The following is a 23,504-nucleotide window of genomic DNA, read 5'->3' as shown; positions in this document are numbered from 1 at the left end:
TTTGGGCAATATATATATTTTAATTAATTATTTTTGTTTGTTTTTGAGATGGAGTCTCACTCTTGTAGCCCAGGCTGGAGTGCAGTGGAATGATGTCAGATCACTGCAACCTCCGCCTCCTGGGTTCAAGCGATTCTCCTGCCTCAGCCTCCCGAGTAGCTGGGATTACAGATGCCTGCCACCATGCCCGGCTAATTTTTATATTTTTAGTAGAGACAGAGTTTTGCCATGTTGACCAGGCTGGTCTCAAACTCCTGACGTCAGGTGATCCACCCACCTCGGCCTCCCAAAGTGCTGGGATTACAGGCATGAGCCACCACGCATTTGCGCAATATTTAAGGCTATAAAATTTTTGCAACAGATGGAAAATCTGATCCATTTATTTTTACTATGTATAATTTTACAAAAATTATCGATTTTTTTTTTTGAGACAGTATTGCTCTGTCGCCCAGGCTGGAATGTGGTGACACAATCACAGCTCACTGCAACCTTTGCCTCCTGGGTTCAAGCGATTCTCTTGCCTCACCTTCCCAAATATCTGGGATTACAGGATCATGCCACCACGTCCAGCTAATTTTTGTATTTTTAGCAGAGATGGGATTTCACCATATTGGCCAGGCTGATCTCGAACTCCTGACCTCAAGTGATCCTCCTGCCTTTATAGGCATGAGCCACCACGGGCGGCCAGCAAAAATTATCATAGGATAATTTTTTATGGATTTTTTATATTTGATATTTAGCCAAAGATAAGTATTCCAAAGTTTTCAGAAACAAAACACAGTCGTTTCTGAACTTTCCTCACCAAAAGCAGGGATACGCTTTACCTTTTTATTTCTTACAGACAAATAGACTGACTCCACCATCTCCAAATATTAAGGAAATGTTTAGTTTTCTTTTTAACCTTGCTCAAATTATACACTGACATATAGAGATTAGATAGAATCCCAGACCTCGCTGAGCAAATAGCTAAGTGGGATTCTTTCCTTATTAAAGACAACTTCACATTAGAATCAAGTTTGATTAAAATAGTTTGGAAAAGGTTAGGAGACTGTATTATCAGTCTTCTTTGATCCTAGATGTTTTACCTAGAGGGTAAGATGAAATAAGAGTTGGACTTTCTGGGTTCCTGTGCACCTCTGAACAAGCACATCAGCTAACCTCCCTGACTTCCATGTCCTCATCCATAGAAGAATGATGGGGAAGGTGTTGCCCAGCCCGACTCCCAACGTTCTTGTAAGGATTTAACATCAAATGTTATTTAAAAGCTGAAAAACAAAAATATTCTACAAATTCAAAAAGTACTTACTCAAATCACTTTCTTCTTACCAAATTTCTTTTCTGCATGTCATTCAACAACAGGTAGACTGACTTATCTGTCAGGAGCAACAGCCCTGAATTAATCCTATTCACATCTTTGAATTGCTGTTACTGGTATCTGTAAGAGAAAAATCATGCTCGATTAACCAGCTGGAGTTCTTTAATGTTGATTAAAAAAAATAGCAAAACAGTATCTGGCCAATAGTAGGTACTCAATAAATGTTTGTTGAATGAATTTGGAAGTGCTATGATTTAAAACATTTGACAAGATTCCACTCCCAGGGCTGTTAAAGTCAAAACAATGGCCAAAACAACCTAGTTACTAGGGAGACATAATTTTCATAGGGAAGGAGTTGGGTAACAAGAACCAGAACCTACTGGTAAATGCTCTTCTGGCAGAATCAACAATTGTGGTAACTGGCATGAATGCTTAATCTAGCACTTTAATATTTTAAAAAAGGGTCCAAGGCAAAAGCAAGCATTTAAAGATGGCATTAAACTCTTCATTGTAACATAATACATTGTAATATTGAGCAAACAAATGCATGCGATTTCATAAACTCTGCAAGTGAGCATAGTACTTGCAATGCGTACAAGTATAGAACAATGAGTCTTGGAGAGGAGACAAATAATTTGAACAAATAACTCAAGATCTAGAAAAGTGTTAAAGGAATCATTATAGATTCAAGAAATAGGTAAATGCTGCCTACAATTGAGAAAAGGTTGGGAAGAAAAAAGAGGGGTTTTTTTTCTTTTTGTAAATAAAATTTTATTTTATTTTAAGTTCTGGGATACATGTGCAGGACGTACAGGTTTGTTACACAGGTAAACATGTGCCATGGTGGTTTGCTGCACCTATCAACCCATCACCTAGGTATTAAGCCCCACATGCATTAGCTATTGATCCTGATGCTCTCTGTCCTGCCACCCCACTGACAAGCCCCAGTGTGTGTTGTTCCTCTCCCTGTGTCCATGTGTTCTCATTGTTCAGCTCCCACTTATAAGTGGGAACATGCAGTGTTTGGTTTTCTATTCCTGTGTTAGTTTGCTGAGGACAATGGCTTCCAGCTCCATCTGTGTCCCTCCAAAGGACATTATCTCATTCCTTTTTATGGCTGCATAATATTCCATGGTGTATATGTACCATATTTTCTTTATACAGTCTATCATTGATGGGCATTTGGGTTGATTCCATGTCTTTGTCATTGTGCATAGTGCTGCAAAGAACATAGGCACATATGTGTCTTTATAATAGAATGATTTATATTCCTTTGGATATATACCCAGTAATGAGATTGCAGGGTCAAATGGTATTTCTGGTTCTAGATCATTGTGGAAGACAGTGTGGCGATTCCTCAAAGATCAAGGATTTCTTTTTTTACATCGTATTAGCAGAGGCCATCTTCTATCATCCATCTGTCTCTCTTCAACCTTTGTCTCAACATTTTGTAACTATTTGTCAGTAATTTTTTTTCCTTTTTAAACAGCTTTATTGAGAAGTAATTCACATACCATGTAATTCACCCATTTAAAGTGGACAATTTGCCCAGGTGCAGTGGCTCACACCTGTAATCCCAGCACTTTGAGAGGTCAAGGCAGGTGGATCACCTGAGGTTAGGAGTTCAAGACCCACCTGGCCAACATGGGGATACCTTGTCCTTACTAAAACTACAAAAATTAGCCGGGCATGGTGGCACATGCCTGTAATTCCAGCCACTCACTAGTGGGGCTGAAGCAGGAGAATTGCTTGAACCTGGGAGGTGGAGGTTGCAGTGAGCTGAGTGCACCACTGCACTCCAGCCTGGGCAACAGAGCAAGACTCTGTCTAAATAAATAAATAAATAAAGTGGACAATTCAGTGGTTTTTATTATATTTACAAGGTGAATTTTCATCACTATTGAACTTGAGAACATTTTCATCAGCTCTAAAAGGAGCCCCTACCAAATAGTAGTCACTCCCCATTTTTCTCTTCACCCAGAGCAACCCAGAGCTCAATACTGTTTAATTTACTTTCTATCTCTACAAATTTGACTATTCTGGACATTTCACATAAATGGTGTCATATAACGTAGTCTTTTGGGCCATTATATTTTCTTTCTCTAAGCATAATGTTTTCAAGTTTCATCCTTGTTGTAGCATGTATCAGTATTTCATTCCTTTTTACTGCCTAGTAATTTTCCACTATATGAGTATCTCATACCTTGTTCTTTCATCAGTTGATAGACATTGGGTTGTCTGGAAGCTATTATAAATAATGCTGCTATGAACATTCATGTATACAAATTTTTATGTACATATACAGACAGCCCCCAACTTAATGATGGCTTGACTTAATAATTTTTGACTTTACAATGGGTTTATTGGGGTATTATATGCATTTTTGACAGGATATTTTCAACTTTTGATGGGTTTATTGGGACATAACCTCATCACAAGCCAAGGAGCATCTGTACCTAACTTTTTATTTCACTTTTTAAAAGTTGAGATTTAACCATTCATATACCATAAAATTCATCATTTTTAAGTGTACACTTTACTGGGGTTCTGTATAGTCACAAGGCTACACAACCATCACCATCATCTCATTCCAGAAAATTTTCAGCACCCCAAATACAAACTCTATGCCCATTTGCCTTGAATTAGTATTGGATCAGTAAGGCTAGAGTCTATTCTTCCTGCCTTGAGAAAATAATTTAAAACATCTTGTCCTTTTTATTCAAAGGGAAATATCATCTGTGTACCTGAAAAATAAGCACATTGACTTTTTAAAATACTGGGTTTGTTGAGATATAATTCACAGACCATAAAATTCACCCTTTTAAAGTGTATAATTTAGTGGTTTCCTAGTACGTTCACAAAGTTGTGCAATCATTACCACTGTCTAATTCCAGAATATTTTCATCATGCCAGAAATGAAACCCTGTACCCATTAGCAGTCACTCCCCATTCCCTCCTTCCCACAACTTTTAGCAACCCCTAGTCTACTTTCTGCCTTTATGGATTTGCCTATTCTAAACTATGGTTAACCTTTTGAGGAGTAAAAAGGAATTTTTTTACTTCGTACAAAATAAAAAATGGTAACAGGACATTGTCCATTAACCACTTCTTCAAAACATAAATCATTTGGTTACACACACGCACATACACACATCCCTAATGCTTTTGCCATCACTGACATTTTCATACCTCCATGTCACTTTACCTTGTTCACAGAGAAGCTCAATACCTGTTAAAATACCAAGCTGGGAGAAATATTGGCAGCAAAGCATTGATATTCTTAGTAGAGAGAGAGATTTACCCATCAATAAGAAGTGTCTCATTTCACTATAGTCATATCATTACAAACTAAAACAAGATGATTTTTTTTTTGAGGCAGGGTCTCACTCTGTCACCCAGGCTAGAATGCAATGGTGTAATCACAGCTCACTGCAGCCTTCTTTGGCTCAAGTGATCCTCCTGCCTCAACCACCCAAAGTGCTGGGATTATAGGAATGAGCCACCATGCCCAGCCAACAAGATGATTTTTAATCAAAAATATTTTTTCTTTTTTTCTTTTTTTCCCTTTTCTTCTTTTTGAGACAGAGTCTTGCTGTGTCACCCAGGGGAGTGCAGTGGTGCTCACTGCAACCTCCACCTCTCAGGTTCAAGTGATTCTCTTGTCTCAGCCTCCCCAGCAGCTGGGATTACAGTCACATGCCACCACGCCCAGCTAACTTTTTTGTATTTTTAGTAGAGGCAGGGTTTCACCATGTTGGCCAGGCTATTCTCGAACTCCTGACCTCAAATGGTCCACCTCTCTAGGCCTGTCAATGTGCTGGGATTACAGGCATGAGCCAATGCGCCCAGCCCAAAAAGATTTTTTTTTTTTTTAAAGAGAATTAAACACTCTAATACCCATTGTTGCTGAGGAGGTAAGAAAAGAGGAACTCAGTTGGAATTTTAAGTAGCATAACATCTGTCAAGGCCAATTTGGTCACATGGATCAAAACTTTAAAAATATGTATACTGTTTGGTCCAGAAACTCCACTTCAAGAAACTTACTCCAAATAAATTATCTTGGCCGGGGGCGGTGGCTCATGCCTGTAATCCCAGCACTTTGGGAGGCCGAGGCGGGCGGATCACATGGTCAGGAGATCGAGACCATCCTGGCTAACAGGGTGAAACCCCGTCTCTACTAAAAATACAAAAAAATTTAGCTGGGCATAGTGGCGGGTACCTGTAGTCCCAGCTACTCGGGAGGCTGAGGCAGGAGAATGGCGTGAACTCGGGAGGCGGAGCTTGCAGTGAGCGGAGATCGCGCCACCGCACTCCAGCCTGGGCAACAGAGCAAGATACCGTCTCAAAAAAAAAAAAAAAAAAAAAAAAAGAAATTATCTTAAGAGCCCTGACGGTGGCTCACGCCTGTAATCCCAGCACTTTGGGAGGCCGAGGCGGGCAGATCACGAGGTCAGGAGATCGAAGCCATCCTGGCTAACACGGTGAAACCCCGTCTGTACTAAAATACAAAACAACAACAAAAAAATTAGCTGACGTGGTGGCAGGCGCCTGTAGTCCCAGCTACTCGGGAGGCTGAGACAGGAGAATGGCGTGAACCCGGGAGGTGGGGCTTGCAGTGAGCAGAGATCGCGCCACTGCACGCCAGCCTGGGCGACAGAGCGAGACACTCCATCTCCAAAAAAAAAAAAAAGCCCTGGAAGATATATCTATAGGTTGTTCATTATCTCATTGCTATTCATATAGCAGAAAATAGGAAACAATCTAAGTATAGTTAAAACAAAAAAGGATAAGTTAATTAACTTATGAAACAGCCCTATGATCAATTACCATTCTGTTATTAAAAATTATATTGAGGAAGAACGTTTGGTTACTTAGGAAAATGTTCAAAATTTTTGGCTAAGTGAAAAAAACTGACTAGAGAGCAGTGTTAAATATCTCAACGTTATAAAAATTTGGTGTTACGGAGAACTTTTGTAAAATTTATTTCTTGGTAAGAAATCTTGGGGTCAATTTTGTGTAGGTGCTAATAATTTCAGAGTCACAGCTCCAAACTATAGAAATATTACTTAATTATGCTAAACTGAGCTCAATTTCTATGAGATCCCGTTTTTGACAGTGAAAATAATTATGCCAATTACAGCAAGCTTAGTTACTTTCAGCATATAATTGAGCTCCTTTTCATGAATATTCAGTCAGAGTTGGCTTACTATTTTATCATTTCAAAGATTGAACTCCGTCCTCATTTCTTAAAATTTTGTCCCTTCCCTCACTTCTTGGGATGTCTGAGAAGGGAGTAGTTTTTAGAACATCATTGGTTGTGGGGCTTTGGCCCCTGGTCCTTGCTCGGGGCTCCTACTGACCCCAGGTGAGGAGGCTTGTTGGCCCATCTTCACTGCATGCACTCTTTGGAGGTCTGGAAAGTGATTCCTGGTCACTTGTCTTGGCACACATGGTTAAAGCCCTGTGGTTGTCCTATCTGTCCCCATCCCTGATCCCCCTTCTCTACCCCATCACTCCACCATGCCCTTGACTTGCCTCACCTCAGCCCTCCTAGTTGGGATTGATCTTCCTCTGCCATGGAGCCCTCAGGTCTAGATGACTCTCCACCAACCACCCCAGTGACTCCTGGCAAACCCCTGACTCAATACTTGGCAGCCCCAACCCCCAGGATATGGAACTTTTGTATCTTCTCTCTGCCTCATGCAGACTTGGAGGTATTGGAGAGTGGGGTATCTTCTCCAGCCTCTGTTTCTGCCTAAAAATGAGACAACAAAACTATACCTAGGCTGCCCCATGCTGTCTTCAGGCTCTACATGGCATTCTCCTCCCAGAATTCTGGATGGAAGGGGCCCATGCCCCTGCTGTTGACAGATACTGAAAACTCTCTGGAAGTCTATTCTCAGAAGGGAAGGTGGAGAGTAATCTATAAAAACAGCCAATCTCTCTTTTCTCTCTCCTCTCTTCTTCCTTCTCTTACCTTTCCTTTCCTTTCCTTTCCTTGCCCTACCACTGTGTATGGATGGTGGCTGTGGGTCATCTAGGTGGGTACAAAACTCTGAAGTTTGGGGAAGCAGTCAGGGGTCAAGGTACATATTCGGAAGGTGCTGTGGTTTGAATGTGTCCTCTAAAGTTCATGTACTGGAAACCTAATCTCCAATCCAACGGTGTTGAGAGATGAGATCTTAAAGAGGTCATTAGGTAATGAGGGCTCTGCCCTCATAAATGGATTAATATTATTGAAGTGAACTTGTTTTTTTTAGTTTTTTACCTCCCTTCCTCTCCACTCACTCTCTCCTTTTTTCTTTTTCTTTTTTGAATTTGTTATCTCAGGATTGGGATCCTGATTTAAAAACTGAGTTCAGCCCCCTTCTTCTCTGGCATGTATGTGTTCTTTTGCCCTTCTGCTCTCTGCCAGATGACACAGAGAGAAGGCCTTCAACAGATGCCAGCCCCTTGATCTTGAACTTCACAATCTCTAGAACTGTAAGAAATAAATCCCTGTTCTTTGTAAATTACCCAGTCTCAGGTATTCTGCTATACAAGGTGAAAACAGTCTAAGACAGAAGGCTTCAATATAAAAGTGATGGTTGAAGCCGTGGGGCTTATGAATGAGATCATGATAGATAGAAAGTCTTAGGGGTCATATTTAATTATTAAGAAGCTACAGGAATGGCAATGAATTTTCTTCAAAACCTCTGGTCATATTACAAAATAAATAATGTAAATTTTGTGGAAGAGGAAGGACTTCATCTTTTACTTTGTCAAAAAGTAGTTCCTAACCAAAAACCAGGGCTTTAGGGAGGGAAATGGAGCATAATGAACCCTAATGTATTCTTTCACCATTGAAGAGGCCAAGGAGAGGAGTTGAGGAAGACTGCATATTTTGAAAATTGGGCCATTATTGTTGTAAAACCTACTCAAGCAACTTTATAAGATCCGGAAGGAAAGTCTTTGAACAGGGAATTCCTTCCTGAAGAACATTCTTTTTAATTACCAAGAAGAAAGGATCTGTTTGTAAAGACTGTCCTTAAACGTTAGATATCTTTAGGGATGGAAGGAGGGGTGGTCTAAAGGATGAACGGGTTGATGGCTGGCTGAAAAGATGGATGGGTAGATGGATGGGTGGGTGAGTGGATAGATGGATGGGTCCATGGAAGGTATTACTGCTGACTACATGAAAACACAGAATAATCTCTAGAAGGGTTACTCCCTTAAGAATTTACAGTTAATTACTTAATGGAGTTAACAAATACTTATTGAAAGTCAACTCTAGTTATGGTGTTTGGCAAGGTCCCTGAAGTAAATGCTCTTGACCTCATGGAGCTTTCAAACTAGAAAGAGGGACAAAGAACAAATGAACAAATAAATCAAGTTATTGCACATTTTGAAAAGTACCTTAAAAAGGATTATCATTATTATTCTAATTTTTATTTATATTTCATTAAATTAGAAACAAGTTAGTGCTTCTAATTCCTTCTCACAAGAGAAGCACTGACCACCACAAATTAGGGAAAATCCAAGATCACATTTTTACTTTTTAATAATATCAAATTTTATTTTAGATTCAGGTGACACATGTGCAGGTTTGTTACATGGCTGTATCGTGTGATGCTGAGGTTTGTGGTATGATTGATCCCATCACCCAGATAGTAAGCTTAGTAGCCAATAGTCTTTGAACCCTTGTCCCCTTCCTTCCCACCTCTAGTAGTCCCCAGTGTCTATTGCTGCCGTCTTTACATCCATGTGTACCCAGTGTTTAGCTCCAACTTATAAGTGAGAACATGCAATATTTGGTTTTCTGTTCCGGAATTAATTTGCTTAGGATAATAGCTTCCAGCTGCATCCATGTTGCTGCAGAGGACTTGATTTCATTCTTTTTATGGCTGTGTAATATTCCTTGTGTATATGCAACACATTTTCTTTATACAATCCATCATTGATGGGCATCTAGATTGATTTCTTGTCTTGCTACTGTGAAAAATGCCACAATGAACATAAAAATGCATGTGTCTATCTGGTAGAATGATTTATTTTCCTTTGGATATAGACCCAGTAATGGGTTGAATGGAAGCTCTGTTTTAAGTTCTTTGAGAAATCTCCAAACTGCTTTCCACAGTGGCTGAACTAATTTACATTCCCACCAACAGTGTATAAGCATTCCCCTTTCTCCACAGCCTTGCAAGCATTTGTTGTTTTTTGACTTTTTAAAAACAGCCATTCTGATTGTTGTGGTTTTGATTTGCATTTTGATTTGCGTTTTGCTGATTAATGCTGATGAAAAATGCTGAGCATTTTTTCATATGTTTGTCGGCTGCTTGTATATCTTCTTTTGAGAAATGTCTATTCATATCTTTTGCCCACTTTTTAATGGGGTTATTTGTTTTTTGCTTGTTGAGTTGTGTAAGTTCCTTATAGATTCTGGATATTAGGCTTTTGTCAAATGCATGGTTTGCAAATATTTTCTCCCACTCTGTAGGTTGTCTTTTTACGCTGATGATAGTTGGTTTGTTTTTCTATTTTTCTGCACAAAAGCTCTTTAGTTTAATTAGGTCCTACTTATCAATTTTTGTTGCAATTGCTTTTAAGGACTTGGTCACAAATCATTTCCCAAGGTCAATGTCCAGGATGGTATTTCCTAGGTTTTCTCCTAGGATTCCTATAGTTTGAGGTCTTACAATTAAATCTTTAATCCATCTTGAGTTATTTTTTATAATATGGTGAAAGGTAGGGGTCCAGTTTCATTCTTTGGCATATGGCTAGCCAGCTATCCCAGCACCATATATTGAACAGAGGGGTTTCTTCCCCATTATTTATTTTTGTTGAGTTTGTCAAAGATCAGGTGGCTGTAGGTGTGTGGCTTTATCTCTGGATTTTCTATTTTGTTCCACTGGTCTGTGTGTTTGTTTTTATACCAGTGCCATTATGTTTTGGTTATTGTAGCTTTATAGCATAATTTGAAGTTGGGTAGTGTGATGTCTCTGGCCTTCTTTCCCTTAGGATTGCTTTAGATATTCAAGCTCTTTTTTGGTTAACGTGAATTTAAGAGTAGTTTTTTCTAATTCTATGAAAAATGACATTTGTAGTTTGATAGGAATAGCATTGAACCTATAGATTGCTTTGGGCAGTATGGCCATTTTCATGATATTGATTCTTCCAATCCATGAGCATGGAATATTTTTCCATTAGTTTGATCATCTATGATTTCCTTCAACAATGTTTTGTAGTTCTCTTTGAAGAAGTCTTTCACCTCCTTGGTTAGATGTATTCCTAGGTATTTTATTTTGTGTGTGTGGCTCTTGTAAATGGGATTGCATTCTTGATTTGGATCTTAGCTTGAACATTATTGATGTATAGAAATTCTACTGATTTTTGTATGTTGATTTTGTATCCCGGAACTTTACTGAAGTCATTTATCAGTTCTAGGAGCATTTTGGTGGAATCTTTAGGATTTTCTAGGTACAGAATTATATTGTCAATGAAGAGAGTTAATATGAATTCTTCTTTTCCTATTTGGATGCCTTTTATTTCTCTTGCCTGATTGCTCTGGCTAGGACTTCCAGCACTATATTGAATAGGAGTGGTGAGAGGGCAGCCTTGTCTTGTTCCAGTTCACGAGGGGAATGCTTCCACCTTTTGCCCATTCAATACAATGTTGGCTGTGAGTTTGTCATAGATGGTATGTTCCTTTGATGCCTAGTTTGTTGGGTTTTTTTTTCTTTTATCATGAGGGGATATTGGATTTATCAAAAGCTTTTTCCATGTCTATTGAGATGATCATATGGTTTTTTTCGTTTCTTTTCTTTTCTTTTCTTTTCTTTTTTTTTTTTGAGAGAGGGTCTCACACTCAGACTGAAGTGCAATGGTATGATCTTGGCTCACCACAACCTCTCCCTTCCAGGTTCAAATGATCCTCCCACCTCAGCCTCCCAAGTAGCTGGGACCACAGGCATGCACCATCATGCCTGGCTTTTTTTAAATTTTTGGCACAGATAGAGTTTTGCCATATTGCCCAGGCTGGCCTCAAACTCCTGAGCTCAGGCGATCTGCCCACCTCCGCCTCCCAAAGGCTGGGATTACAGGCGTGAACCACTGTGCCCAGCCTGGTTTTTGTCTTTAGTTCTGTTTATGTGGTGAACCACATTTATTGATTTGTGAATGTTGAACCAACCTTGAATACCAGGTATGCCTACTTGATCATAGTGAATTAATTAACTTTTGATGTGCTACTGGATTCAGTTTGCTAGTATTTTGTTGAAGATTTTGTGTCTATGTTCATCAGGGATATGGGCCTATAGTTTTCTTTCTTTATTATGTCTTTTCCAAGTTTTGGTTTCAGGGTGATGGTGCCTTCATAGAATGAGTCAGGGAGGAGTCCCTTCTCCTCAATTTTTGGGAATACTTTCAGTAGAATTGGTACCAGCTCTTCTTCATATGACCAGTCAAATTTAGCTGTGAATCCATCTGGTGTGCGGCTTTTTTGGTTCATAGGTTTTTATTGCTGATTCAGTATTGGAACTTGATATTGGTCTGGTCAGGGTTTCAGTTTCTCCCTAATTCAATCTGAGGAGGTTATGTGTTTCCAGGAATGTGTCCATTTCCTCTAGATTTTCTAGTTTGTGTGTATAGAGGTATTCGTAATAGTCCCTGAGCATAAAAGATCACATTTTTAAAAATTTAATATTGTGGCTGAGCATGGTGGCTTGTGCCTGTAATCCTAGCACTTCGGGAGGCAGAGGCAGGAGGATCGCTTGAGGCCAGGAGTTCAAGGCCAGCCTGGTCAACACAGTAAGACCCTCTTTCTACAATAACTTAAAATAAAATAAAATAAAATTTAATATTAGCCAGGTTGCTTGCCTCCTGGCCAATTTTGCTGCTGCCAACAAAAAAAAAAAAAAAAAAAAGAGAGAAGCATAATTGAAATATGTATTTACATTTGAAGGTCAACTAAAAAACATGTATTAATATAAATATAAAAATTTTAAGTATTTTATTAAATGTGTCGCTTTTCACTCTCTATCCTCTATATCTATAATACCTGACTTATAATTACTTCAAAATACTATACCTACCATACTGTTTTAAGTATTTAAGTATTTTAAGTATTTACACTATTGTATTGAGCTGCCCTCTGGTGGTTTTTAATTTCTTAAAATTTGCAACTACCTACCTTATATCTGATGTGTATTATGTTTAAGGTATTGTATATTGTTTAATATCACATTTCTTCCTACTTTTTACATGTACTTATTTGGTAGGGCCTTGAGATACATTCATTTAATAAGAATGGACATTGGCTAATATTCAAAACAGGGAAAAACATTAATTCATGCAAGAGGGTTTGTACATCCAGTGTAATGAATCATCAGTTATGAATATTATTTCTGTTAATGTCATTATAGTACAGAAGTAATTAATGAGAGCCTCAGTAATAAAGTACAGAATATAACAACCAAACACACCTGAAATTTAAAATATACCTTTTTCTTTTTCTTTCTTTTATTTTTTTTGAGACAGAGTCTCGCTCTGTTGCCCAGGCTGGAGTGCAGTGGTGTGATCTCGGCTCACTGCAAGTTCCACCTCCCGGGTTCATGCCATTCTCCTGCCTCAGCCTCCCGAGTAGCTGGGACTACAGGTGCCTGCCGCCACACCTGGCTAATTTTTTGTATTTTTAGTAGAGATGGGGTTTCCCCATGTTAGCCAGGATGGTCTCAATCTTCTGACCTCGTGATCCGCCCGCCTCGGCCTCCCAAAGTGCTGGGCTAACAGGTGTGGGCCACCACGCTTGGCCCCTAAAATATACGTTTTAAATGATTGTCCTTAGTATGTATTAAAAGCTCTCACATCACACAAAACCATATAATTAACCTTTTCAATAAAAGTATAAAATATACTCCTTAATGAATTGGCTATATGTTTGTCACTGCTCCAAATAATTTGAAATATAGAACTGTCTTTTTTAACTTTCCATCAAAGATAGACAGAAAATACCTGTTGAAAATAGATACTTCTCATCAAACCAGTCTCTTGATCTTTTGACAGTAAAATGGTAAAGATTTGATAGTAAAATCTTTTGTTTTATTTTGTTGAACTTCCTCTGGTATATTGGTTGTCATGTATAAAATGACCTTGGTTATGAGAACAATATATTTTAACCATAAGAGTTTAAAAGTTAGGGTATTATTGGTCGCTTCCAAGATGGCCAAATAGGAACAGCTCCAGTCTGCAGCTCCCAGCAAGATTGACACAGAAGACGGGTGATTTCTGCATTTCCAACTGAGGTACCTGGTTCATCTCACTGGGACTGGTTGGATAGTGGGTGCAGCCCATGGTGGGTGAGCTGAAGCAGGGCAGGATGTTGCCTCATACAGGAAGCATGAGGGGTTGGGGGATTTCCCTTTCCCAGTCAAGAGAATCCATGACAGACTGTACCTGGAGAAACGGTACACTCCTGACCAAATACTGCAATTTTCACACGGTCTTAGCAACCAGCAGACCAGAAAATACCCTCCCTTGCCTGGCACAGCAGGTCCCACGCCCATGGAGCCTTGCTCACTGCTAGCACAGCAGTCTGAGATCAACCTGTGATACTGCAGCTTGACGGGGGAGGAGAATCCACCATTGCTGAGGCCTGAATAGCTCACAGTGTAATCAAAGTCGCCAGGAAGCTCAAAATGGGCGGAGCCCACCACAGCTTAAGCAAGGCCTACTGCCTCTCTAGATTCCACCTCTAGGGGTAGGGCATAGCAGAACAAAAGGCAGCAGACAGCTTCTGCAGAATTAAACTTCCATGTCTGATAGCTCTGAAGAGAGCAGTGGTTCTCTCAGCATGGTGTTCAAGCTCTGAGAATGGACAGACTGCCACCTCAAGCAGGTCCCTGACCCCCATGTAGCCTGACAGGGAGACACCTCCCAGTAAGGGCAGAGAGACACCTCAAACAGGCAGGTGTCCCTCTGGGACGAAGCTTCCAGAGGAAGGATCAGGCAGCAATATTTGCTGTTCTGCAGCCTCCACTTGTGATACCCAGGCAAACAGGGTCTGGAGCAGACCTCCAGCAAACTCCAACAGACCTACAGCCGAGGGGCCTGTTAGAAGGAAAACTAACAAACAGAAAGGAATTGCATCAGCATCAACAAAAAGGACATCCACACCAAAACCCCATCTGTAGGTCACCAACATCAAAGACCAAAGGTAGATAAAAACACAAAGATGGGGAGAAACCAGAGCAGAAAAGCAGAAAATTCCAAAAACCAGAGCTCCTCTTCTCCTCCAAAGGATCACAGCTCCTCGCCAGCATGGGAACAAAACTGGATGGAGAATGAGTTTGATGAGTTGACAGAAGTAGGCTTCAAAAGGTTGGTAATAACAAACCTCTCCGAGCTAAAGGAGCATGTTCTAACCCATTACAAGGAAGCTAAAAACCTTGAAAAAAGGTTAGACAAATGGCTAACTAGAATAAAGAGTGGAGCTGAAAACCAAGAACTTCGTGATGCATACACAAGTTTCAATAGCCAATTTGATCAAGTGGAAGAAAGGATATCAGTGATTGAAGATCAGATTAATGAAATAAAGGGAGAAGACAAGAATAGAGAATAAAGAGTGAGAAGAAATGAACAAAGTCTCCAAGAAATGTGGGACTATGTGAAAAGACCAAATATAGGTTTGATTGGTGTTCTGGGAAGTGATGGGGAGAATGGAACCAAGTTAGAAAACATGCTTCAGGATATTATCTAGGAGAACTTCCCTAACCTAGCAAGGTAGGCCAACATTCAAATTCAGGAAATACAAGGGGGGAGGAATAGCATTAGGAGATATACCTAATGTAAATGATGAGTTAATGGGTGCAGCACACCAACATGGCACATGTATACATATGTAACAAACCTGCACGTTGTGCACGTGTACCCTAAAACTTAAAGTATGATAAAAAAAATTCAGGAAATACAGACAATACCACAAAGATACTCTTCAAGAAGAGCAACCCCAAGACACATAATTGTCAGATTCACCAAGGTTGAAATGAAGGAAAAAATGTTAAGGGCAGCCAGAGAGAAAGGTCAGATTACCCACAAAGGGAAGCCCATCAGACTAACAGCGGATCTCTCGGCAGAAATGCTACAATCCAGGAGAGAGTGGGGGCCAATATTCAACATTCTAAAAGAAAAGAATTTTCAACCCAGAATCTCATATCCAGCCAAACTAAGCTTCATAAGTGAAGGAGAAATAAAATCCTTTATAGACAAGCAAATGCTGAGAGATTTTATCACCACCAGGCCTGCCTTACAAGAGCTCCTGAAGGAAGAACTAAACATGGAAAGGAACCACTGGTACCAGCTACTGCAAAAACATACCCATTGTAAAGACCACTGATGCTATGAAGGAACTACATCAATTAATGGGCAAAATAACCAGCTAATATCATAATGACAGGATCAAATTCCAACATAACAATATTAACCTTTAATGTTAATGGGCTAAATGCTCTAATTAAAAGACACAGACTAGCAAATTGGATAAAGAATCGAGACCCATCGGTGTACTGTATTCAGGAGACCCAACTCACGTGCAAAGATGCACATAGGCTTAAAATAAAGGGATGAAGGAAGATCTACAAAGCAAATGGAAAACAAAAAAAGGCAGGGGTTCCAATCCCAGTCTCTGATGAAATAGACTTTAAACCAGCAAAGATCAAAAGAGACAAAGAAGGCCACTATAATGGTAAAAGGGTCTATTCAACAAGAAGAGCTAACTATCCTAAATATATATGCACCCAATACAGGAGCACCCAGGTTCATAAAGCAAGTCCTTAGAGACTGACAATGAGACTTAGAATCCCACGCAATAATAATGGGAGACTTAACACCGCACTGTCAATATTAGACAGATCAATGAGACAGAAGGTTAACAAGGATATCCAGGACTTGAGCTCAGCTCTGGACCAAGCAGACCTAATAGACATCTACAGAACTCTACACCCCAAATCAACAGAATATACATTCTCACATCACACTTACTGTAAAATTGACCACATAATTGGGAGTAAAATACTCCTCAGCAAATGTAAAAGAACAGAAATCACAACAAACTGTTTCTCAGACAACAGTGCAATCAAATTAGAACGCAGGATTCATAAACTCACTCAAAACCGCACAACTACATGGAAACTGAACAACTTTCTCCTGAGTGATTACTGGGTAAATAATGAAATAAAGGCAGAAATAAAGATGTTCTTTGAGACCAATGAGAACAAAGACACAATGTACCAGAATGTCTGGGACACATTTAAAGTAGTGTGTAGAGGGAAATTTATAGCACTAAATGCCCACAAGAGAAAGTAGGAAAGATCTAAAACCGACACCCTAACATCACAATTAAAAGAACTAGAGAAGCAAGAGCAAACACATTCAAAAGCTAGCAGAAGGCAAGAAATAACTAAGATCAGAGCAGAACTGAAGGAGATAGAGACAGGAAAAACCCTTCAAAACATCAATGAATACAGGACCTGGTTTTTTGAAAAGATCCACAAAATAGATAGACTGCTAGCAAGACTAATAAAGAAGAAAAGAGAGAAGAATCAAATAGACACAATAAAAAATGATAAAGGGGATATCACCACCAATCCCACAGAAATACAAACTACCATCAAAGAATACTATAAACACCTCTATGCAAATAAACTAGAAAATCTAGAAGAAATGGATAAATTCCTGGACACATACACCCTCCCAAGACTAAACCAGGAAGAATTTGAATCTCTGAATAGACCAATAACAGGTTATGAAATTGAGGCAATAATTAATAGCCTGCCAACCAAAAAAAATCCAGGACCAGATGGATTCACAGCCAAATTCTACCAGAGGTACAAAGGGGAGCTGGTACCATTCCTTCTGAAACTATTCCAATCAATAGAAAAAGAGATTATCCTCCCTAACTCATTTTATGAGACCAGCATCATGCTGATACCAAAGCCTGGCACAGACACAACAAAAAAAGAGAATTTTAGGCCAATATCCCTGATGAAATCGATGTGAAAATCTTCAATACAATACTGGCAAACCGAATCCAGCAGCACATCAAAAAGCTTCTCCACCATGATCAAGTGGGCTTCATCCTGGTATGCAGGGCTGGTTCAACATGCACAAATCAATAAATGTAATCAATCACATAAACAGAACCAATGACAAAAACCACGATTATCTCAATAGATGCAGAAAAGGCCTTTGACAAAGTCAACAGCACTTCATACTAAAAACTCTCAATAAACTAGGTATTGATGGAACGTATTTCAAAATAATAAGAGCTATTGATGAAAAAGCCACAGCCAATATCATACTGAATGGGGAAAAACTGGAAGCATTCCCTTTGAAAACAAGCACAAGACAAGTATGCCCTCTCTCACCACTCCTATTCAACATAGTGTTGGAAGTTCTGGCTAGGGCAATCAGGCAAGACAAAGAAATAAAGTGTATTCAATTAGGAAAAGAGGAAGTCAAATTGTCTCTGTTTGCAGATGACATGATTGTATATTTAGAAAACCCAAAATCTCAGCCCAAAATCTCCTTAAGCTGATGAGCAACTTCAGCAGTCTCAGAATACAAAATCACAAGCATTCTTATACACCAATAATAGACAAACAGAGAGCCAAATCATGAGTGAACTCCTATTCACAATTCTTACAAAGAGAATAAAATACCTAGGAATCCAACTTACAAGGGATGTGAAGGACCTCTTCAAGGAGAACTACAAACCATTGCTCAACGAAATAAAAGAAGACACAAACAAATGGAAGAACATTCTGTGCTCATGGATAGGAAGAATCAATATTGTGAAAATGGCTATACTGCTCAAGGTAATTTATAGATTCATTGCTATCTCCATCATGCTACTACTGACTTTCTTCACAGAATTGGAAAAAACTACTTTAAACTTCATATGGAACTAAAAAAGAGCCTACATAGCCAAGACAATCCTAAGCCAAAGAAAAAAACTGGAGGCATAACACTACCTGACTTCAAACTATGCTACAAGGCTACAGTAACCAAAATAGCATGGTAGTGGTACCAAAACAGACATATAGATCAATGGAACAGAACAGAGCCCTCAGAAATACCACCACACATCTACAACCATTTGATCTTTGACAAAACTGACAAAAACAAGAAATGGGGAAAGGATTCCCTACTTAATAAATGGTGCTGGGAAAACTGGCCAGCCATATGTAGAAAGATGAAACTGGATCCCTTCCTTACACCATACACAAAAATTAACTCAAGATGGATTAAACACTTAAATGTAAGACCTAACACCATAAAAACTCTAGAAGAAAACCTAGGCAATACCATTCAGGACATAGGCATGGGCAAAGACTTCATGACTAAAACACCAAAAGCAATGGCAACAAAAGCCAAAATTGACAAATGGGATCTAACTAAACTAAAGAGCTTCTGCACAGCAAAAGAAATTATCATCAGAGTGAACAGGCAACCTCCAGAATGGGAGAAAATTCTTGCAATCTACCTATCTGACATAGGGCTAATATCCAGAATCTACAAAGAACTTAAACAAATTTACAAGAAAAAAACAAAAGACCCTATCAAAAAGTGGGCTAAGGATATGAACAGACACTTCTCAAAAGACGACATTTATGCAGCCAACAGACATATGAAAAAATGCTCATCATCACTGGTCATCAGAGAAATGCAAATTAAAACCACAATGAGATACCATCTCACACCAGTTAGAATGGCAACCATTAAAAAGACAGGAAACAACAGATGCTGAAGAGGATGTGGAGAAATAGGAACACTTTTACACTGTTGGTGGGAGTGTAAATTAGTTCAATTATTGTGGAAGGCAGTGTGGCAATTCCTCAAGGATCTAGAATTAGAAATACCATTTGACCCAGTGATCCCATTACTGGGTATGTACTCAAAGGACTACAAATCATGCTACTACAAAGACACATGCACACGTATGTTTATTGCAGCATTATTCACAATAGAAAAAATTAGAACCAACCCAAATGTCCATCAATGATAGACTGGATTAAGAAAATATGGCACATATACACCATGAAATACTATGCAGCCATAAAAAAGGATGAGTTAATGTCCTTTGCAGGGACATGGATGAAGCTGGAAACCATCTTTCTCAGCAAACTATCACAAGGACGGAAAACCAAACACCACATGTTCTTACTCATAGGTGGGAATTGAACAATGAGAACACATGGACACAAGGCGGGGAACATCACATGCCGGGGCCTGTCAGGGGGCAGGGTGCTGGGGGAAGGATAGCATTAGGAGAAATACCTAATGTAAATGATGAGTTGATAGGTGCAGCAAACCAACATGGCACATGTATACCTATGTAACAAACCTGTACGTTGTGCACATGTATCCTAGAACTTAAAGTATAGTTTTTAAAAAAAAAGTTAGAGTATTATCCAACTTTTCCAATTATTCTTTTTGGCCAAGGCAAGATCTATTTGGAAAATTTTAAATTATTTATCTTGGCCAAGGCAAGATTTATTTCGAAAAATTTAAATTATTTGTCTTATCATGTGTATGCTCTGAGTTCAGGGGAAAGAGATCCACATCATATGAGACTAAACATTTTTGAAATTCAAATATTTATTTAGGCATTCAAATACCTTCTGTGTTCCTAACCCTGTGTGGCTCACACTATAAAAAAGGACATTTCAGAAAAGAAGTTTCAGTTATATTTTCAGCCATTGCATCATGAGAACTAGAGCTTGGAAGAATAAAAGTGCTTCAGTAGTTCAGAAAATAATTTAAAACTGTGTTAGCTATAAGAAGGAATAAAAACTTTATAGAGGAAATGACATCTGAATTGGGTGGTGAGAATTCATAGAATTGGGTGGCAAGGTGTAAAGTGCTGAAGACATTTTCAGTGGGCCATTTCATTGTGCTGCAGTATACTTTGGCCAAATTCACACCATACCTTGGGAGTTTATGAGCATGTGCTGTGCAGACTATCATATCCCCTTCTATACCAGCATAAACAAGGTGACAATTAACATCTCTGTTGGTTATATCAACTATCCTCCTGTATTTGGGTGTGTTGTACCTTTTTAAATCCTGGATGACCTGTTCTTGAACTTCTTACATGAAGTTCATGTATGCAGTAAAAATCACACATGTAGTGTTTTGAGTCCAACTTCTTTCATACAGCATAATGCTTCTGAGATTTATCCTTGTTGTGTATATCAGTAGTTAGTTCCTTTTTATCGCTGGGTTGTATTCCATTGTATGACTATATTGCAGTTTGTTTATCCATTATCCTGATGATGGATACCTGGGCTGGTTCCAGTGGTGGCTATTAGGAATAAAGCTGCTGTGAATATTTGCATGTAGATCTTTGTGTGGTCATCATTTCATTTTACTTGGGTATATATTTAGGAATGGAATTTCTGAATTGGGTGGTAAGTGAATGTTTAACCTTACAAGAAACTGCCAAATAATTTTCCAGGGTGGTTAAATTATTTTATACTTCAATATATGAGAAGTAACCTATAAAAACTTGGAGTTTTATTCTCCTTAGTTTTAGCCATTCTAGTGGGTTTTGTGGGTATCTCATTGTGGCTTAAAATTGTGTTTTTATGAGAATTTAATGTTGAGTATTTTTCAAGTGCTTATTGGCCATTTATGCATCTTTTTTGAGGTGTCTTCAAATCTTTCACCTATTTTTAAAATTGTGTTTATTAAAACATCATTAAGTTGTAGGTATTATTTATATATTCTGTGTGCAAGTATTTGGTCAGATATGTGTCTTGCAAACATATTCTTGCAACCTGTGGCTCATCTTCATTCTTTTAGCTGTGTCTTTTGAAAGTTTTAAATTTTGATGAAGTCTATTTTACCAATGTGTGTGCGTGTGGCTGGGAGGGGAACGTTAGTGCTTGCTGTATTTTCCTTAAGAAATCTTTGCCTACCTCAAGGTTGCAAAGATGTTTGTCTATGATTTATTCTAGAAGCTTTACAGTTTTATGTTTTGGCCTATAATCCATCTCAAATTAATTTTTGTGTATGTTTGAGGTGTAAATTTCAGAGGTTCATTTTTTTCTCATATGAATATCTAGTTGTTCCAGCACCATCTAATGAAATGACTTTGTTCCAGTTTAATTCACCAAAATTATGTCAAGAAACAGAAAATTTTTGAAAGATTGCTGACAAAAAGAAATTAGGAGTTAAAAATTATACTTGACATGCCTGAATCATTCTTTATACCCATACAGAAAGCATATACAAGTGAGTGTTTGTATCATTTTTAAACACAGCCATCACATGCATGAATTTCTGACAGCAAGATCTATTGCCTGAATAATTTATATGGAAAAAGTGCTCTATCTGTGGTACAATTATTTTTAAAATTATTATCATTATCATTTTTAACTGAAAAATCATAATTGTATACATTTATGGGGCACAATGTAATGTTTAATATATGTATACAATGTGGAATCATTAAGTCTAGCTAATTAACATATCCATTACCTCAATCATTATTTTTGTGGTGAGACCTTTGAAATTTATTCTCTTACCTATTTTGAAATACATAATACATTATTATTGGCTGTAGTCACTCTTCTGTCCAATAGATCTCAAAAATTTATTTCTCCTAACTGAAACTTTGTACCCTTTGATCAATAACTCCTCATTCCCTCTCTCCCCAGCCCCCCACAAACCCTGCCCACTCCAGCCTCTGGTAGCTACCACTCTACTCTCTATTTCCATGAGTTAGGCTTTTTTTTAGATTCCACATATAAGTGAGATGATGTGGTATTTGTCTTTCTGTGCCTGGCTTATTTCACTTAGCACATCTCCAGGTTCATCCATGTTGTCACAAATGACAGGATTTCCTTCTTTGTGGCTGAATGGTAACCCATTGTGTGTGTGTGCGTGTGTGTGTGTGTGTGTGTGTAGAGAGAGAGAGAGAGAGACAGAGCATCTATACATATATAAAGTGTATACATACACACACATATATATATGTATGCATACACACTACATTTTTAATCCATTCATCCATTGATGGACACAAGTTGATTCTATATCTTGGCTATTGTGAATATACTGCAGTCAACATAGTAGTGCAGCTATCTCTTCAGCAAGTTGATTTCAATTTATTTGGCTACACCCAGAAGTGGAATTGCTGGATCCTGCAGTAGAATTCTAAATTTTTTGAAATCTTGAAGCATTTATCTCTTTGACTAAGTGCCTTTGAAGTCAGATAAATCTTTTTTGAGGGGCGAAATGGTGGTAACTTGAAACCTCTAGTGAACCTTTTTTTTTTTTTTTTTTTTTTTTTTTGAGACAGAGTCTTGCTCTGTCACCCAGGCTGGAGTGCAATGGCGCGATCTTGGCTCACTGCAACCTCTGCCTCCTGTGTTCAAGCGATTCTCCTGCCTCAGCTTCCTGAGTAGCTAGGATTACAGGCACGCACCACCACGCCCGGCCAATTTTTTGTATTTTTAGTAGAGACGGGGTTTCACCATGTTGGCCAGGCTGGTCTCGAACTCCTGACTTCATTATCTGCTCACCTCAGCCTCCCAAAGTGCTGGGTTTACAGGCATGAGCCACTGTGCCCAGCCTAGTGAACCTTTTAAACTATACAAAGATACAGCCAAAATCTCTTCTAGATTGGAGTGTTTTAAGGACTCCGAGGAATTAAACTGCAAATGATGATACACTGTTGGCTGGGGCAGACTTTAGACTGGGGCAAGGAGGGAAAACTAGGGTTTCCCCAGTCTCTGTACTCAGATGAGATAGGGGTTTGTGTTCTGGGTAGGCAGGAATTTGGAAGAAGGCATAACATGAGGTAGAAGGCAGAGGATAAGAGCGAGGCAGGTAAGCTGCATCTTAGCAACACATCAAGAAATAGGTCAGAACACCTTTGGGAAAGGTGAAGCACTCATATCCACTGGCTGCTTTTTTTGCATGTGTTTCCATTCCATGAACTCCAAGTCTTTGGTAAAGTTATAACCAGGTCCTGCTTTAGGAAAATGAGAGGCTGTGTTTCAGCTTGGAGTAAAATTGAAAAGGTAGGGGGCAGTAACCTCAAAAAGGCACCCTGCGAAAAGCCTAAAGAACAAATTGAAAAACTTGGCAGGCAGAGTACAAACCACTTTTGGTTTAGATGTAGCATTGTAATTTGTCTTATCTAAAGCAC

The 23,504-nt window shown here is 38.9% G+C and overlaps 2 protein-coding genes across 3 annotated transcripts in view; both read right to left on the bottom strand.

Annotated features, from left to right (window-relative positions):
• The window catches only part of CDK14 (cyclin dependent kinase 14), a 640,904-nt gene extending 639,508 nt beyond the window's left edge, over nucleotides 1-1,396 (bottom strand). Inside the window, exon 1 of one of the 2 annotated variants that reach the window (XM_016957727.3) lies at nucleotides 1,307-1,396. The gene's annotated coding sequence lies outside the window, so the exon portion shown is untranslated. The remainder of the gene's footprint in view (nucleotides 1-1,306) is intronic. The other variant, XM_054655946.1, reaches the window with a different exon arrangement.
• The window catches only part of PTTG1IP2 (PTTG1IP family member 2), a 93,872-nt gene continuing 71,714 nt past the window's right edge, over nucleotides 1,347-23,504 (bottom strand). Inside the window, exon 7 of the mRNA XM_063813767.1 lies at nucleotides 1,347-1,435. The gene's annotated coding sequence lies outside the window, so the exon portion shown is untranslated. The remainder of the gene's footprint in view (nucleotides 1,436-23,504) is intronic.

Source organism: Pan troglodytes, chromosome 6 (genome assembly GCF_028858775.2).
Source record: "Pan troglodytes isolate AG18354 chromosome 6, NHGRI_mPanTro3-v2.0_pri, whole genome shotgun sequence".
Classification (NCBI taxonomy): domain Eukaryota; kingdom Metazoa; phylum Chordata; class Mammalia; order Primates; family Hominidae; genus Pan; species Pan troglodytes.
Note: the sequence above shows the minus strand (reverse complement) of the source record. Positions and strands in the feature narration are given on the sequence as shown.